This window comes from Lepidothrix coronata, unplaced genomic scaffold (assembly GCF_001604755.1).
Source record: "Lepidothrix coronata isolate B3197 unplaced genomic scaffold, Lepidothrix_coronata-1.0 Scaffold166, whole genome shotgun sequence".
NCBI lineage: Eukaryota > Metazoa > Chordata > Aves > Passeriformes > Pipridae > Lepidothrix > Lepidothrix coronata.
In genome coordinates, this window is record NW_016690346.1 from 1,144,728 (window position 1) to 1,162,305 (window position 17,578).

At 37.3% G+C, this 17,578-nt stretch overlaps 1 protein-coding gene and 1 long non-coding RNA gene across 4 annotated transcripts in view; both read left to right on the top strand.

The window, feature by feature from the left end:
* Positions 1-1,482, top strand: part of LOC108504527 — a 45,852-nt gene extending 44,370 nt beyond the window's left edge. Inside the window, exon 4 of the long non-coding RNA XR_001877153.1 lies at positions 1,273-1,482. This is a non-coding gene — a long non-coding RNA (uncharacterized LOC108504527). The remainder of the gene's footprint in view (positions 1-1,272) is intronic.
* NKAIN3 (Na+/K+ transporting ATPase interacting 3) overlaps positions 1-17,578 on the top strand; it is a 358,213-nt gene that overhangs the window by 57,750 nt on the left and 282,885 nt on the right. The gene's annotated exons all lie outside the window — the stretch shown is intronic.

Genomic DNA, 17,578 nt, shown 5'->3' on the forward strand with positions numbered 1-17,578 from the left:
TTTTTTGTTTTTTTTTTTTTTTTTTTTTTTTTTTTTTTTTTTTTTTTTTTTTTTGTAAATGCAAAAATGCTTAAAAAATCATGCTTTGATTTGCATTATTTACAGTCCAGGAGAAAAAAATAATTTTTTATCTGTGATTTTTAAAAAAATCTTTTCATTGAGATATTTGTTGTTGAAAAAATTAGCTAAATAACGTTTAGGAGCAGCTGAAGGTCATTGGCTAGTGTGAAAATATCTTGTGTAAACATTGTAGAAGTTTAGTAGTGCTTATGAATTTGCATATATATGTATTTACATATCTAGGTTTTTGTATGTCAATAAGTACTGCCATTCTGACTGCAAAAATTACAATCAAAAGTGCAGGTTCTATTTGTTATAGGTCAGGGAGGAACAGCATTTGACCTCTCCAGTTATGCTGAGAGTAAACCTTGAGTACGGGGAGCCCAAGGGAAATTGGTAGGACCACAGTCTTGAATTTTGGCCAGTCAATGTATCCAATTTAAAATAACTATGAGAATTTTCTGTTAGCTATCTGATTCAAAGTTTTCAAGATCACAATCGTGCAATTATCTTTGCATAAAGATAACTAGGGAGATGACTGTTTTGTAATCTTATCATTGTATTAATTGAAAAAATGGTAGGAATATTTAGTGCTATTAGTGCTATTGTTTGCAAAGTTTTTAATTGTTATATCTACACGTATTTAAGTCTGCAGACTTAGAAAAAAATAGTAAATATAATTCAGATTTTTTTATCTCTGTAGCTTATCTCAATCCTTCCACAGTATTTTGTGTCCTCAGTTATGTACACAATTCTCTCAAAATCCAATGTCATGAAGTGTGTAGTTAAGTTGGTACAACAGTTAAAGTCCCATCAGGTCCTGAAAACGTGTTAGATCTTCTTTCTAATTCAAGGACAGAAAGCTGACCTATGCAGTTCATTAGACCTTCTGGAGAAGAGTAGTGAGTGACAGAAAAGTAATAGTTTCCAAATGGTAGCTCTGGGAATATTGCGAGCCACCAACAAGAATACAAACAGCTATGAGTTCAATTTATGCCATTCAATTTCTAGTCATTAATGTGGTTTAGTGTATATGAGTAGGATAAATATTTTAATTATTATAGTGTTTAGGAGAATATTATATATAAAGGCCCAAGATGATATTTTTTTTGAAAATGAATACAAAAGCATTCTAAACTTCTGAGATTTCACAGAAAACATTGAATATTCATTACCCGAGTGCTTTACTGCTTTTTTATGCTTAACTTACAGATTAATGAAGTATAATGGAGCCAAGCATAGAATCAGATCCCTACAAAAGCAGAAGNGAGAGAGAATTCCCTTTTCTTCAGTGCCACATGGGTTTCGTGAATGAGTTGGGGCTGTGAAGGCAGTCACTGTGCTGCTTGGGGATGCAGCTCTAACAGTTTCTTTTCCACCGCTCCCGACTCTTTATTACTTATACACACAAACTGAAGATGCTTCCCCTATCTAAATAGTAAGAAACACATTCATCGAATTTGTCATCCCTGGTATATTCAGTCATGTGTTTAATCAGGTTCTTACTTCTATCTTGCTGTTTTTCAGCCCAACTGAAGCAGCAGAAAGCATTCATGATGTACTTAACAATGTGGAATTGATGCCTGCTGGATTAGCATCTCACCATTCTTTTCAGTTTGACAGTTTATTATGTTGCTTTTCTCATCCTCTCCTGCACATATATTCCTCCCATGTTTCTTTCTCCCATATGCATGCCCTTCTTCCCTAAAACCAGATGACAACTGTGTATACAGGATATGTAAGGAGTTAATTTCTATATATATGCTGCATTTTGTTCCCATTAAGTGAGGGCATTAAGGCAAATTACAACATTACTTAATGTGGTGTAAAATTATTGCCATATGAGCAGTCAATTAACAAGATAAAATTCACAATAATGCCTTAAAGGTGAAATGTGAGAGCTTTTAATAAAAAAGAAGAAAATGTGGGGAAAAAAAAGTCCTTCCTGGTCCTCAAATCATTATCAGAATATGCAGGCAAACAACCATGACAAGTACATTTTATTACAGATAACTTAAAGATCTCTTCCTTCATTAAAGCTTTATGAAGGCTTAATTGGGTCCCCATCCTCAATAAAGGGGTTATGGTTCCAGGACAGCAGAACCAGAGGAATACACCATCACTGCATGCAAAACTTACCTCTTGTCTTTGGGCACTGGAAATGACCTCTTTTTCCTTACCTTGTGCTAAAGACAAAGACATTTCTGACTCCAGAATGAGACTGAGTGCTCTGAATTCAGAGACGCAGGCAACATGGGTGATAAGATGCCAGTGCTCCCAGGAACCCTGACAGTCTGCCTCTTACCTTCAGTGTTTGTGACAGGGAGGGAAGTGCAGACGCTCACTATCACTCACTGCTGAGAGTCTGTAAGGTGCTAAAGGTTTGCCAATCCACCTAGCAAGCCTGAAGTCACGCCACTGGAGTTGCCTTCCTTATTGGTGTGTTGGCATTTTTATATGAAATACAACTCATACCATAGTTCCAAAGAAAAGTGCTGCCTAGGAGCTTTAATTAAATGTAATCTGAACAATCTGGCGATTTATGTCTAAACATATACAGGGTACTGAGCTTACAAACGGAATACACTGATATGATTTTAACTATCTTTTGGATGAGTATAACGTCTGTTTTCTGAAATATCAAGGTGGCTTAATACCTTCTAAAACGTGACCTTAAAATGTACCATCTTATATTCTTAGCTCTCTGTGTGAGCACTGTTGCCTTTGAAAGAGGGAGGCGACACATTGCTTGAGGGCATTTACAAAGTTGCTCCAAGGTGCAGGCTCAGGCTCTGCAGGTGAAGTGTGGTCATCCCTCACCACAGCTGGACATCTGTGACTCTGCCTGACTTATGGCAGTATTTACAAAAAGTCCACCTAGGAAATAGACTAGACAGAGGGCTTATTATTTTCATTTTATCTTGACTCCTGTGGTATTTAATATGATCTCAGTAGAAACTGTTCCTGAGTCAGTAGTGTGTTTTTCAGTTGAGTTTTCTGCTTGTTTTCCTAAATACTCAAAGTTTTTAATGTTGTGATATCCTAGCCACCAAATGTCCTGCATACAGATCCCAGGGGATTTCCATGATTCAATTCCTTTTTTTTGAGACCAGTATTTTTTTCCTAAATCACAGCACATTTCTTAAAATGTGTTTGAGGGTCTGTAAAGAAAACGGCTTTGTTCTGTGGTGCTTTTTTCCTGTATATGTATTTGTTCCTATGTATATTCTTCATACCAGTGTGCATACAAGTTTTTATTCAAAATTCTGTGTTGTTGCTGTTCTAATGCAGGCTTTTGCTGTTCAGTGAAGATTTTTTTCTTTATGAACTGTCCTAAAGTCAGCCTGCCTGATTAAGAATGCACTTAACTTAAAAACAGTAACTCCTTTCCATTGTACAGAATAATTTCAACAAATATTTACTGTGTAATTGATGCACAGAAAAATGAATTGGTCAAAACTTTTGCTAATGTCTTGTCCATTTAGCATTAATGTTTATTGCAACACAATTTATGGTGGAAGTCATATAGAAAGATAAAGAAGCAGTCTCTTCTTGAGGAAGCTTAAGGCCTAAATGATTCATGTACAAATGATGAGACAGCTTAACAAATTAAAGCAAAATCAACAGTAAACTTTAATTTGTATCTTACTGGACTTAAAAATCAGAGGCACTTACTGACAGTGCTTCAGTCCAAGCTTCAGTGATGAGGGAAAGATCAGGTATAGTGGTAGCAAATGTGTGTGTGTTTAAAGGAACAGCTGCCAAGAGTCTCTTACAAAACTGATAGATTTCTGTTGATATTGATAATAATTTTCAGAATATATATCATATTGCTTTTCCTTTGTAAACGAGGTTGCAAATTAAAAATGTATTACCTAGCTTGACAAGCAAAGTGCTTCCTGATCATAAGACTTGAAGTCAGTAATGTATGGTTACTATAATTCTTCGACCTGTACAGGAAATCAACAGAATCTGCCTGACTACAAGAAAGATTTTGATTGCAAGGCACTAGCTATGCATATTTATTTATTTAATATCTTTTATTTTTTAACATCTCCTCTGCTGTGGCAGCATCAGGTTGTAGAGTTGTGCACTTGTAAATTTGCAGACATTTCTGTCCGTGGTTTGTGGAATGCACAGTTTGATGTAGTATGCTTGTCTTTGCAGACGTCTTTGTCTGAAGGATTTGATTGAATGAATTGTCATATCAGGAAACTCAGTAAGTCGATTTGTTATACTGATATTCCTGTAAAATGCATGAGGACCGAGCCAAAAGCTGCTGTCTTCCAAGAGGTGTTTCAACAGTCCTGTCTGATAAATCAGATTGAATTGCAGTCATTTAAGTGCTGTAGCTTGAATTTCCTTCCACTCTCACTTTAGCTAAACTTGAAAGGCAGAGTTATGCAAAATCCCATCACAAACCACATGGCTTGAAGTACAGATAAATGGAAAAGAAAGAGACAGAGAAACAGAAGGATTTACTTGAGAGTTGTCCATTATGCAGCCTTTGGTCTTGTCTATCTGTGCAGAGTGTACCTGGCTGATGTCTGAAGAAGACTGCTCCACCCACAGTAGGAATAATTAAATGTCACCTGTACAAAATTATGAACGGCAACATCAGTGCCTGTTGAAATTACATAATTATTGCCAGACCCACAATATCTGAACTATGAGTAGAAGCAGCAGGTAGCTGAACCATCTTAGCTTATATGAAAAAGATCAAATCATATCTGGTAAAGATATCATACTTTATATGTTGTTGCAATATCAGTACACACTGTGAGAGACTGGAGTGCAGAACAGTACCAAAAGTTGTATAATTCTTTCATTGCATCTGAATTAGAATCTGATAGATAAAATATATCCTGAGCAGTGGGTCATTCTAAGGCTTACTGACCCTAGAGGAAGCCTGAGTCTTGGCCCAGAAGTGGGAAAAGAAACAATTTACAGATCATCTGAGGAGCATGAAACTGCTTTTTGTGTCTGCAGCTGACCCTTGTGATCCTTACTTTTTCTTAGACATTAGCATCTGAAATGAAGTATTGCAAAAAGGATGTAGGCCTTGGTAACTCAGAATTAACTTTTTGCATTCCTTAGTGTACAAACTTGCTTCAGAAATGAAGTACAGCACATAAGTGCTTCAGCTTATTCAGTTCTGTACATATAAATACTTGAATAAACAAATATATTTCTGGCTTCTGCTATTAATCACTTTATGACTTTAGATCTAAAATAATTATTTATGATAAGGAGAAATTCTACTCATCATGCATGAAATCTTTGTTGCCTTAGACATTATTTAGGCCAGGGTCACTCTCTGCCTGGAAGAATTCATCCTCGCTTGGGCTTAATCCAAAAGACTTTGGATTGTTTGCATGCAGCTTTTCTTTAATATTTGTTGCTTATGGGGAAACAATTAAAGCTGATTAGGAATTTCCCAATTTGGCTACTTTGACATAAGAAGATTGCATTGCTGAAACTATTATTTTTCAAGCAAATAAAAGGTGCAGTTTCTCTTGCAAGTCAGAGGCTGATTTGACTGTACACATGGAAATTATCAGGTGATAAGGTGTTCTCTTGGACTGTGGGAAGTCCTGTCAAGGGCCTGTCTAGAATTAATCAGAATGGAAGGTTGTACTGTGGTCTTCTCCATCTTAGGCAAGTGCCTTGAACACAGAACTATTTATTGTCCTTACAGAAGGATGAAAAATGTGTAGATGGAATAATTCTTCCCTTCCTCCACTTTCAAATCTTTTTGAAAAAGCTTTTTCCTGTCTTTAAATAGATGCAATTTTTGGTCGGATTTTAATGGTATAAGACTTTGCATTTGACTCCATCTTTTCACCATTTTCCCATTTCACCATTACACATAGGTATCACGCCCTACTGAATTTTAGAACTATCATTTGTGTTCTTACCATGCCTTCCCATTGTGATCTTAATCCTGTTTATAACCTTACACCACTGAAGAAGCTGTACATTTAATGAGTAATGATGCTGGCAGGTTTTAGCTCATCAGACAGGTCTTCCTTCTGTTTTTATTTCTGAATGGCTGTCAGAAGAATGCTGTTTTCTTAAGTAAGAAAGATAAAGTTGAACATGTCTAAGTATGTTGAAAGTATCTTATCTGAATGAGAGAAAAGCAAAGATGTTCTCAGAGGCCACTGATAAAATGTAGAGAGCTAGCTACTGTAAGCAGGCAAAATCCTTTTCCTTTAAATGAAGCTAATCCATTTTATGCCAGCAGAACTTCTGGTATAAACATAGTTTTTCCTGTTTATACAGTTTTGTTTATCATAAAAGGAATAGGGATAATATAGCCTGAATTTTTGATGCCACATAAGTACAGCTGCACAATTTTTCTCAATGCTTATATATTTTCACTGCACTCCTTGCTTTCCAGTGCAGAAATATCATCTTTGCAAGGAAAAATACAGTTTTGACCTTGTACACCCATCTAATTTCTGCTCTCTCCAGTGAGATTTCCAGCAGGTCTGCCAGGTGTGAGTTAAATTTTCTTTCATTATCAAGAATAAAGCAAACATTGTTACATCAGTAACAGATCATCAGACAGCTACCATGTAGAAGGTGCACTGGGCTTTCATTGTCTTATGTCACTGCACTCTAGTGAGCCGAAAGCAAAATGGTTTGTTTTGCTATAAAGCCACTCAATATCTCTTCTTTGCCTTTCAGCTCCGGTGAATGAAATCATGGGCCTCATTTAGAGCTTGTCGCTATTGACCAGATGATTGTCCCCAGCCAGCTGCTCTTTTTGAAACTGCAGTGCAATAAGTAGGACCTCAGCTTTAAACCTGCAAGCCCAGGGGTGCTGTGTGAGAGGGAGGTCTGTCGGTAGTCTGTGCTGCTGCATGGACAGGGAGGCTGGCAGAGGTGTGCAGGGGAATTGCCCTGGTCCCTTGTCCTGGCTATCCAAAATGAAGAAGGGGGCTTCCTTAAGGATTCTCCCTAGAAGGGGAAAGCTTAAAAAAGTGTTTGCACGGCAGAATGGTTGTTGGAGAGATATAGAAATGTAGTAAGGCCTGGTAGTGAACCCATAAGACCAAGGTCACAGATGTCTTTCCTGTGGATCTGGAATTGTACTGAAGTCATGGGGACAGTGGAGTTTTTGATTAAGTCTTTCCTGTGAAATTGCTTTCCATTGAAGCTTAAGGCAGGTGCCTGAGTACAGCTAATACCTACTATTCAATTCTTCTGGTAGCATAGCATCTGGAGGAGATCAGTGGAAAATGTGACTTCTTACACCATTGCTTTTCATTGGCATCCCTTACCTAGAGAGAGACACTCCTCCAGCCTCTGAGCCTTGTGTAAATCTTTACTGTTTCCCTTCTCTTTTCATCATATCTTAATGATTTTTGCTGTGGATAAATAGGTACTCACTGAAGTACCATGAATGAAGATGCTTTGTTGGTGACCATTCCATTACTTTCAAAGAGCTTTGGAATGAAGGTGCTCTTATTTCTCTTGTACTTATTTGTCCTTTCTTCAATCATTTACCTGGGCATCTTTATGACTATTATTATCTATTCTTTCTTCACTCTTCCTAGTTCCTTCAGTATTTTGCAGAATTTCTTCTTCCTTCTCTTCTCCCTCTACATTCACATTATCCTTTAATGGAGCCCTGTGACCAAAAAAGGATTTTAGAAAGAATAAATGGTGGTATTTGCCCTTCTTACATTTAATTTTCTTCTTTTTATCTTTTTACTCATTTGTGGGATTAGAATTAATTATTTTTCACTCTTATTTTACTTTATCTGTATTCACCAGAGTTATTTATTTGAAAACAGGGAGAAATTAGTAAAGCAGATATTGCTAATTGTTACAAGAGGCAGATGGTTGCCTGTGTCTTACTCTGCACATGATAGGTTTGGCTTGGGCTTAGTTAAGACTGGAGATATCCTGTCACCAAGAGCAGACGATAGCAAGTCTGGATGCTTCTACTCTAGAAGTTGTTTGCAATGCTACAGAAATAGACAAAAGAGAAACCTCTGTAGTGGAAACATTTGTTTACTCCTGGTTTTTAGGGTTCTGCTATCTACTACTATATTCTACTATCTTTTAGGCTTTTTTAACTAGAGCATACTCTCTCTTTCCAAGTCTGCCCAGCTATTCGACTTGTTTTAAAGAAAGTTTTAAGCTACCTGCATATTGAAGATTATTTCTCTTATTCTTGGCACTGCCTCTGAAATTTTGTTCCCATTATAGATGGCCTCTCGCTTTATGTCCTGTTGATCGCTGCTCTGAAATACTAGGCAGTCTAATCTCTGCTCCTAGAAGACATCGAGAGGAGATTTTTTTCCCCCTTATTGATCTTTTAAATAACACTTTCTCTCCAGTCCGTGCAGTTTAGCTGATCAATGGTGTGGCACAACAGCTATAATGTGTGAGTTTCTAAGAAAACCACGTTAGAAGTGGTTTGTCTAGCCTACTTGCCAGACTTTTATGTATAACCTCTTCTCAAATAATCCACAAATCACTGACTAGTATTCATGGGAGAAAATCCAATTGACTCCACTTCTTCTGCGTCATTACCAGACTAAGCATGCACAGATATTTATTTAGACCACACAGCATGTTTTATAACAAAATTAAACAGTGATGTCCTCTAAATAGCAATGACAACAGTCCTTCACAACATATAGATTCCCCTATCATATGCAGAGTGGAATTCTAAACTGTATTCAAATCAGCCACCACGTTCTCATCCTCAGTATCATGAAGGGTTTGCTTGCAAAGTATATTTTAACTGCACTGTTAAGGTATGCATTGTCAATATAGCCCTGAAGGTTGAATCCCTTTATTTTTGAAAATACAGCCTTTGTTTAAGTGTATTGGTTATAAATTTTTGAAGAATTGGTGCTGTAAGATGAACCATTTTTAAAGCAAATATCATCCCTGAAAATCATCTCCAATACAGTTTTATATGCAAGCTGAGAGCCTTGCAAAAGACCAAATCAAATTAATTAGCTCTACCTATGTAACACTGCTCCTGTCTCACTGAACTGACAGCTGAAGTGAAAGGCATGTTCAGACTCCACAGCGCTGTTACATTATTCTGCACCTCTGGAGAAGTCTCAGGGGTCAAAACCAAATGCTGTCAAAAGAAAAAATGGGTAGAACATGCTGCTTTCTGAAAGTTTCTAATGCCGTTTTGGACTTTGACCCCTAAAACGAGGGTTATTGGCAAGTGTAAAAGGATATAGGCTTAGATATATTATGCTGCAGATTTAACATTATTACTGCCCTTATGCAGCTAATAAGCAAAGTTGTGGGAATCAGGATACCAATGGGACCAGAAACTTGCTAAGTGGCTTCCAAAAACTGCTTCTATCAGCTGAAATGAATAGGTCTTGCCTACCCACTGCAGTTCAATTGGTGCTTGCTGCCATCAGACCTGGCCTAGTGCTGGCTGTACGGGAAGAAAGTTCACCTGCAAATACTACACATGCAGTTATTGCACCTGCTAGTACTAAAATGCATGATGTCATCTCAGCCAGGGCTTTGAATATACGTCAGAACACGAAAGAACTGATGTAGAACTTACTGGAAGTTCCTTGAAGAATGAGGGGACAGCCCATCTAATGTTATGATGCTGTGGCTTTAAGGAGAGGACATCCTAAGAGTGACAGGAAGGTCTTTAAACTTCTAAAACATATGTGAAAAAATTCCTTTCAAATTGAAGGGAAATAGTTAAGGGTGAACAATTCAGAATTTCAATGTTTTGTAGAATCAGGGCATCAATTTCAAAAGAATTTGGCTGGTTTAATGTTCTAAATAAATATATTTAGCTACATAGAAATATTAGAGATTTATTTTTCTATATGTGTACATAGAAATTATTAAGGTTTTAGTTTCAAACCTCAAGTCATAAACCTGTCCTAGATTAGAAAATCCTTTTCAGTATCCTGCATTGGGCTGTCGATGATGGTGGCATCAGTTAACCCTTGGAAGGTTCTGAACAACATATGACAATGTTCACTGTCACAGACTGTGGCTATAGTGCATGTAATAGAATTGTATCTTTCTCAAAGGCTCTTGATTCTTAGCGTGAAGATTAGTGACCTGTGAAAAGAAAAACTTCTGAGATGTAAGTCACTTAAGGTGCAAACAGCCCTGCGGTGCCAGCATGGAGGAACAAGAGAATGATGCAAAATTACAAGCTGAAGAATTATTTATAGTGAACTTTTGAGAGAACTTTTGTGCATCTGTATGTATACAAATACCTGAATACTAATGCATTTGGTGATGTATGCTGTGATTGATCTTAGCTGTCACACAAGTCCTAAAGGACAAAATATTTCTTTGGCATTCACTTCTGTACTCAGATCTGGCAGAGAATTATTTTTTTCATGGGTGGCTACAACCCAGAAAAGGAATAAACCAACCAACCAAACAAGAAAAAAAAGAACAAGAATCATATACCAGTCTCATGCGTGAAGGTGCTGTGTAGTTCTGAAGGAAACTATTTTGGCAGTGGTTATACAGTTGAATGTTTTTCAATGGTGAAAAATGTATCTGAGATTCTCTGTATTTGAGATTTATTTTCAATTAAGGAGCATAGAATAGCTCTTGAAGACTCTTAATACCCTGAATATTTGAAATTCCTTCATATAGTACAAAATCCAAGCAACAGAGAAACCTGCACCATAAAATAAAGTAGAGGATGGATCATGAACAGAGGAGTAAAAACACAAAGATGATACAGAGCCATTTCCTTTGGCCAGAACAGTGTCTGTAGGACAAGTGAAGAGAGGGTTTTACCAAGGCCTGCACTGACAATGATTTTACACTCAAAGAGGGTAGATCTAGATTAGACTTAGGAAGAAATTCTTCACAGTGAGAGTGGGCAAACCCTGGAACAGACTGCCCAAGGGGATGCTTCATCCCTGAATGTGTTCAAGGCCAGATTAATGGGGCTTTGGGCAACCTGGTCTAGGGAAAAATGTCCTTGTTCATGGCATGTGGGTTGGAACTAGATGGTCTTAAAGGTCACTTCTAACCAAAGCCATTTTGTGGTTCTAACATTCTGTGAATACCAGTTGTTGATTTCATCAGGAGCGCTGAAGGAACAGAGAGACATAGCAGGAAGGTCATGGTACTGGGGCACTATATTGAAAAGCTCCCTTACAGCATCTCAATATTGAAGGACAGTAATAATCGAAATATGAACCTAGGAATCACAGTCACATAGCAGAAGATGTTACTAAGATTTTCCTACCTCTTACAAAACTGTGCAATTACTGGATCAGTTGGATAGAAACCAAACACTTTAATTGGTTATTTTTTTAAGTCAAAAAGAAGGAAGAACAATGTCAGATGAAAGTGGATAGCACTTCTGAAAATTTATTACAATGAGACTTGATTTTGAATAAAACCTAGGAAACAGCTGTGATTTTTTTTCTTTTTTTCAAACCTCTTGTCATAATGAAAGGTTGAAAAAATAGAAGAGATTATGCCATGTCCGGACTCTTTGGGCCCTCAGAGTTTGTTCTGGAACAGGGAATCAGCAGCCCTTTCAAGAGACTGATGATTGCTATATTGCTTTCCAAGTCAGTTAAATAATACAGAGCTACCTTACTGGCAGACACCTTAAACTCCATTTGCCAGGAAGCCTGTAAAATGCCTTCAAAAGGCAAGCCTAAAATTCATGGACCTAGAAATGGTTTTTTGGGCACATGCAATTTCCTGATGCCTTTTTCCCCTCCAAAGTGGTCCTGTGTTGCAGTCAGTAATTGCCTCTCTCTTTTCTCCCTGTCCCACAGGGACAAACAAGCTTTTCATCTGTCTCCTTGCTCTGCTTCACAGATGCCAGCCATACTCTTCCCGCAATCAGTTATCTAAATGATTAACATAATTAAGTTAAACTCAGTGGAATTGTTCCCAAATTGTGTTTAGCCTAAGGGGTGTTTTGGCTTGGAAGTAGAGCTGGTATTTCCAAACCCCCTCTTTATTTTTTTTTTTTTTTTTAGTTTAGGTATAATTATATCAGTAGTTTTCCTTTGATTTCTTGTTTTCTTTATAGATTATAATCCTAGATCACAGTAACTCATTTCATGGATCTGTAAAAACGCATCAGAGGTAGTGGCTTGCCTTTTCCTCTGAACAGTACATGGAGTTCTTGAGGAGATTTATTAAGAGTTTCTAATAACTGTAGCCTACTGTTACAGTATGGCAACTGAGTCAGTGTAAACAATTGCTGATGTGGTCTTTAGAGGTAGCAAACATTTTCTGTGAGTGTGGTTTTGTATTTCTTTGTGGGCAGAGAATAGGAAGAACAGGGTTTTTTTAAAATCTGTGGTTGAGTAAAATGATGGCGTCTCCTAGCTGAACTGGCTGCTTAGATGAAGAACAGCAAAAAGCAAGAGTTTTAGAACAATGACATCAGGAAAAACTGCCCTCCCCACCTTTTTACCTCTCCTTTTAAAGCAGATTAACATTAACCTGGCTGTCCCTATTTTTCATAATCACTTGTCTTTCAGATATATTTCTGTTCCAGAAGTACCACAATGCTTCCAGCAAGTCATAGTCATACTGAGACAATCCCTGACCTGGTGTTCTGGTGATTTAAATGGAAACTGCATCAAACTCTGGTGATTGTACTAGTGTAACAGAAACTGACTTATAAACAAGTTGTGCAAAACCATCTATAGAACAGGATTTTTGCTAGTGTAGCCATTTCAATTAGAGGCAGATGGAGTGAACCTGTTTCTCTTCATTTATATATGCTTAAGCTGTGTAGTTAGACGACTCTTTGCACTGATAGAGCAAAGTATCTTAAACTGCAAAATTAATTAGAAGAACGGAGTGTTGCATTTAATTTCACCCTGTAAGATTGTTAAGAATGAGCAATCACAAGGGAAAATATGGAACAGGAGCAAAAGAGAAGGACTGGAGAAAAAAAGTAGTGGCAGTTTGGACTTGCTTCTTTCCTGCTAGTTAGTCACTACTTTCAAATAGAGGCGTGTTTGGTTTATTTGTTTTGTTTGGGTTTTTTTTTGGCATGTGAATGATGCTGTTAATTATCTTGGCTGCTTGCTCAGTCAGGCTCAGCTTGTCTCTCCAAGTGTCACTGTTTGGTGTTACTGTGCGGAAGTTGCATTCAATTATTTGCAGTAATTTGGGGCACAGTGCATCTTCTAGATGATTCTTCATGCCACAGGTGTTGAAGTGGTTCCTTTTGTTTAGCAAGACAAAACTGAATTCTAATGAGAAAGTTAATGTATTGGAAAATGACTCCAAATGGAATAAAATTGCATTTTGCTAACTAATTAAATTTATTTTTCATCCCTTAACATAAAAAATATAATCATTTCCGGAACCTGGTAGTGCTGTGCTTTCAAAACCTTTGGGGGTTCTATTGACACTCATTCTCTGTCTTACATGCTCTTCATTCATAAGATTGTTTCAAATGCAGACCAATACTCCCTGTTACAAAGATTCCTGCACTTCCCTTTCTGTTGTCTGGTTTCTTTGTGTTAAGGACTATTGCTTTCCTTTTCAGTCTGTAGTACTTCTATGCCATAAATCTTCTTTGTTTCATTACACCATTGGAACATATAATCTTAGTTAAATCAGTCAGCTGAGTTGTCTCGGATTTTAATTTCTTGTGTTGGTGGGAATCCTGAACAGTTCTACAACTTTGTTACATTTGTTGTAGCTTACCACTAGTTTTGATTTCACCTTACAGCTATTTACTTGGGGAAATGAGAACATTGGATAAGACATCCATCAAGGGTGTCGGAACTGCATTTAAGATATGAGCACTTCTGTGTCACCTTCTGGTGTAAAAATGGGCTTTTGGCAGTGTTCTTGCAGGGGCAGAAAAGCAGCAGTTAGAACTCAGAAATATACCTGACTTTTCTTTATTACATTTTAGAGTACTTATAAAAAGGGTCTTATAATTTGACCATTATGCTAAAATTTGAATGTTCAGTTGTTGGCCTGAAAACTTACCTGGGAGTCCTTTAAACGTGGACTTTCTATAAAATGCTCCTTGTTGCAATTTTCTTAGGAGTATTACAGTAAATGAAATCTTTCATTATACTTTATTTTCTGATGGCCTTCAAATTTATTCAAAAGTTAGAAGATCACTGACAGGTGATTTGGGTTTGGGTTTTTTTAATACTAAGTGATTTTTTAAAAAAATCAAAAAGATACATAGTTCAGTGGTGTTTGAACACAGGCTGCTGTGTAAATGCATGATGTAATAGCTTGCAGATGACTAATGTTACAGAGATGCCAGAGTTGAAGAGGTCTTTGAGTCTTTTATCCAGTCTTCCAGTTGTTTCTTGCTTTTTTCTCCTTTTATGCCCTGGCATCATGAAGTTAGAGAATGCAAACTATGGTGAGCCAAATATGGTGGCAGTTCGGGGCCTTCAGGCTGGTCTCTCTGAATTTGTGGACTTCTGTCACATGAGAAGGGATAGGTTTTCAAAGTCTAGGACCTGTCAGGACTGAAGAATTTTGGTTCCAGTCATGAGCAGCATGACAGAAGGACTTGCCTGCAGGTGCACTTCCAAGCCCATGGCATGGTCTGGCCTTAGGCAGACTCCTGCCAGGGAGACCTCTCCAAAACTGTTATTCAGCTCTCAGGCTTCAACTTCCGCACTCTATGAGAGAAGGCCTAGAAGTCAGGAGAACCTCCAGGACAACCAGAGCTACCAGTGAAAGGTTATCAATAAGGTAATTCCATGAAGGCACATCAATTTTCTTTAAATATCATTCTTAATAAAACACATTTTTTTACCTGGCTTTTGTGTTATGTGCAATTTTTGTTTTCAATTTACTTAACAAGGGAAAAGTCCAAGGATTTATTTTGTGTTCCAGAATAAATAGTATGCTATGGGAGACTGAAAATGAAAACGTGAAAATACCATTGGATTTGAATATATGCAAAACTCTAAATTTTTCTCTTGTATCATTTGTGTACACTGGCATTTAAAGGTTGAGAAAGTTGTTCCCTCAGGATATATTTTGTAATCTCAAATCCATTCAGGAGTATCTAAAATTCAGATTATTCGAAAAGAATAAGGAGAATGAAAGGACGTATGTGGCATCTTTGACTCTATTCACTTGACTCAACTCTTTTTAAGAAAAACTAATGATATAAAAGAAATCACAATGGGTATATTCAGCCATAATTCATAATGTAAAGTAGAAACTCTTTTGCATTATATGTTAAAGCAAAACAGCATCTATTAAATGCTAATTGAAAACTGATTTTCATATTAAGAGGTATTCCATCCCAAACAGGGTTTTATATTTGATTTTGTAAAAAACCCATAAAGGCTTTCTTGCCTTTGTCTTTGAGTAGCATAAACTTATTAAAGTTTCTTGGATATGTAGCTTTTTTTTTTTTTGGTTACTTGTTATATCATTTTAAAGATTTCAACTCAAATGGAGCACTGTGCTATACAAAATGTCAGTGATTGAATTCTTCCAGAACTTTCTTGTGCTTACAATGCTAACAGTCTATTTCTGCAGTGTTTCTCTGCTTGATTTTCTAATGTTGGCTACTATATGTATTTGCAATCTGGAATCAAAGCTGCCTAAATATTCACATAACACTGCCGATTTATCCTGGTTTCATCTCCAGCCTCAATTGCCCTGCCAGGGACCCTTCCTGGTGAAGGTGGGGATGTTTCACTCCCTGCTTCCTCTCTTCAGCATACAAATGGACCAGAAAGGGTTTGCACAGAAGAACTTGTACAAGGCTTTCCCTTCCCTTCTTCTGAACTGTAAATCACCTGCACATCCCCAGCCCTTCATCAGGTTCAGACAGAGCTGTTTTGATGTGAAAAGCTACTGCAAGCTTTCAGGTAGCTCTGCTGTTAAAATTATTACTACCATTAATATTTCCAATAAGATTGTCAAAACCTCTACCACTTTATTCCATTCAGTTCCTGGGGTATTCATGTTCAGAGAGCCTGATAGGGGAAAAACAAAAAAAGGCTATGTAGGAATCTCACCCATCCTTTGTGAATATGACAGTGTAAATAATATAGCTACATATGACTTGCTGTTTTAATTAGTGGCCTGTTATCACATAGGTAATGAGCATAAATGGAAAGAATTCTAACCTACCTATTATCGTGTACATTGGGCTGAACATTTCTTTGAAGTCAGCTTAAGATTAGGGCCTTTGAATTTTAAAGAAATAATACCTACTTGGGGCAGTGGTCAATTAAATTGGACTGGTGGTGTTTAGTTAGTTGGCAAATCCTTTGTTCCTAGTGATCTAAACAGGAAGCACATGCTTTGGTTACACTCCCTGGTATTTAGAAGAGAACTTCCAAACTTTCTTCATTAGCTATTGTTTTTATTATGTGCAGTTTTCTACAAGAAATCAAACAGTGAAAAGAAGATGTTCACAGATGCAAATTGCCTCTGCTCCTTTCCACGGCCGTAGGTACCACAGACTCAGAGGTGCCTGAAACTTCAAGAGAACTCTTCTAACAGGATGAAGCACCATCTTTGTTGCCGTTTAGAGCTTTTTATAACACCAGTGGGATTCTGTTAAACAGCACCCTCTGATTAACAGTGCAATATCAGGGATGATTGCCAACTTATTAGCACCAGCTTGACCACAGCTTCACTGCTTGTGTGGGTGAGTAGTAATTTGCATGGAAAGGAAATCAAGAAAGCTGTCATGGGAATAGCGAGGCTTAGTTTTGTGGATCAGTAGAATCACAAGGGATTTTTTCATTGATACCAAAGTGCCAGTTCTTCTTTTAAGAGTAAGGTGACCAGCAGAAGGGTATTTATCATTTTAAAATAGACTTTAGCTGTGCTACTGTATTATAAGTTCCATTAAAAGTTTAGACTGTGTCCTTCTTAACCATCCAGGTTGTGCTAGACCCTGGATAAGGAATCCCAACAGGTTTTGAATACTAGTCACTAATTTTTAATGCAGGTACATTTTTACACTGACACAGAACATCACAGTTAATTTCTACCTGTGGGTTTTGAACAGAATTAATGGAAAAAAAATCAGGAAAAAAATTGAGCAGAGATGATGCAGAGCAGAACAAAATGAGCAGAGATGCCTCAAAGAAGTGATGGATGGATTTCAGTAGCAGCAGCTGTGACTGTAGGACCTGGCTGGGGAAGATGGTAGCTGTATGTACAATATGTATATCAATGCCAAAGAACCCTTGTATTGAAAGACTAAGTCAAGAGAGTAATATCACTTGTAATGAGTGAACACTAAGTAGCACTTAGTATCCATGTGGTAGTCCTGTTCTTTTCTATGGCTTTGACGTTTATTTCTGGTACTTTGCCATTCCTCAAGAACTTCTGGACAGCTTTCTGGTGACACTGGCTTGCTCAACATTTGAGAACCCTTGCAGCTAGTTGGGAAAAAAATAGAGATTAAAGAAAAGGTGAAAGACTTTGAAGCTACTTGGATATCATGTAACTAAAAATATCTATATTTGCACCAGCTATAGTATTTGGCACTCTGTCTGAGCAATGTCTTGAACATTTTAAGAATAATCATACA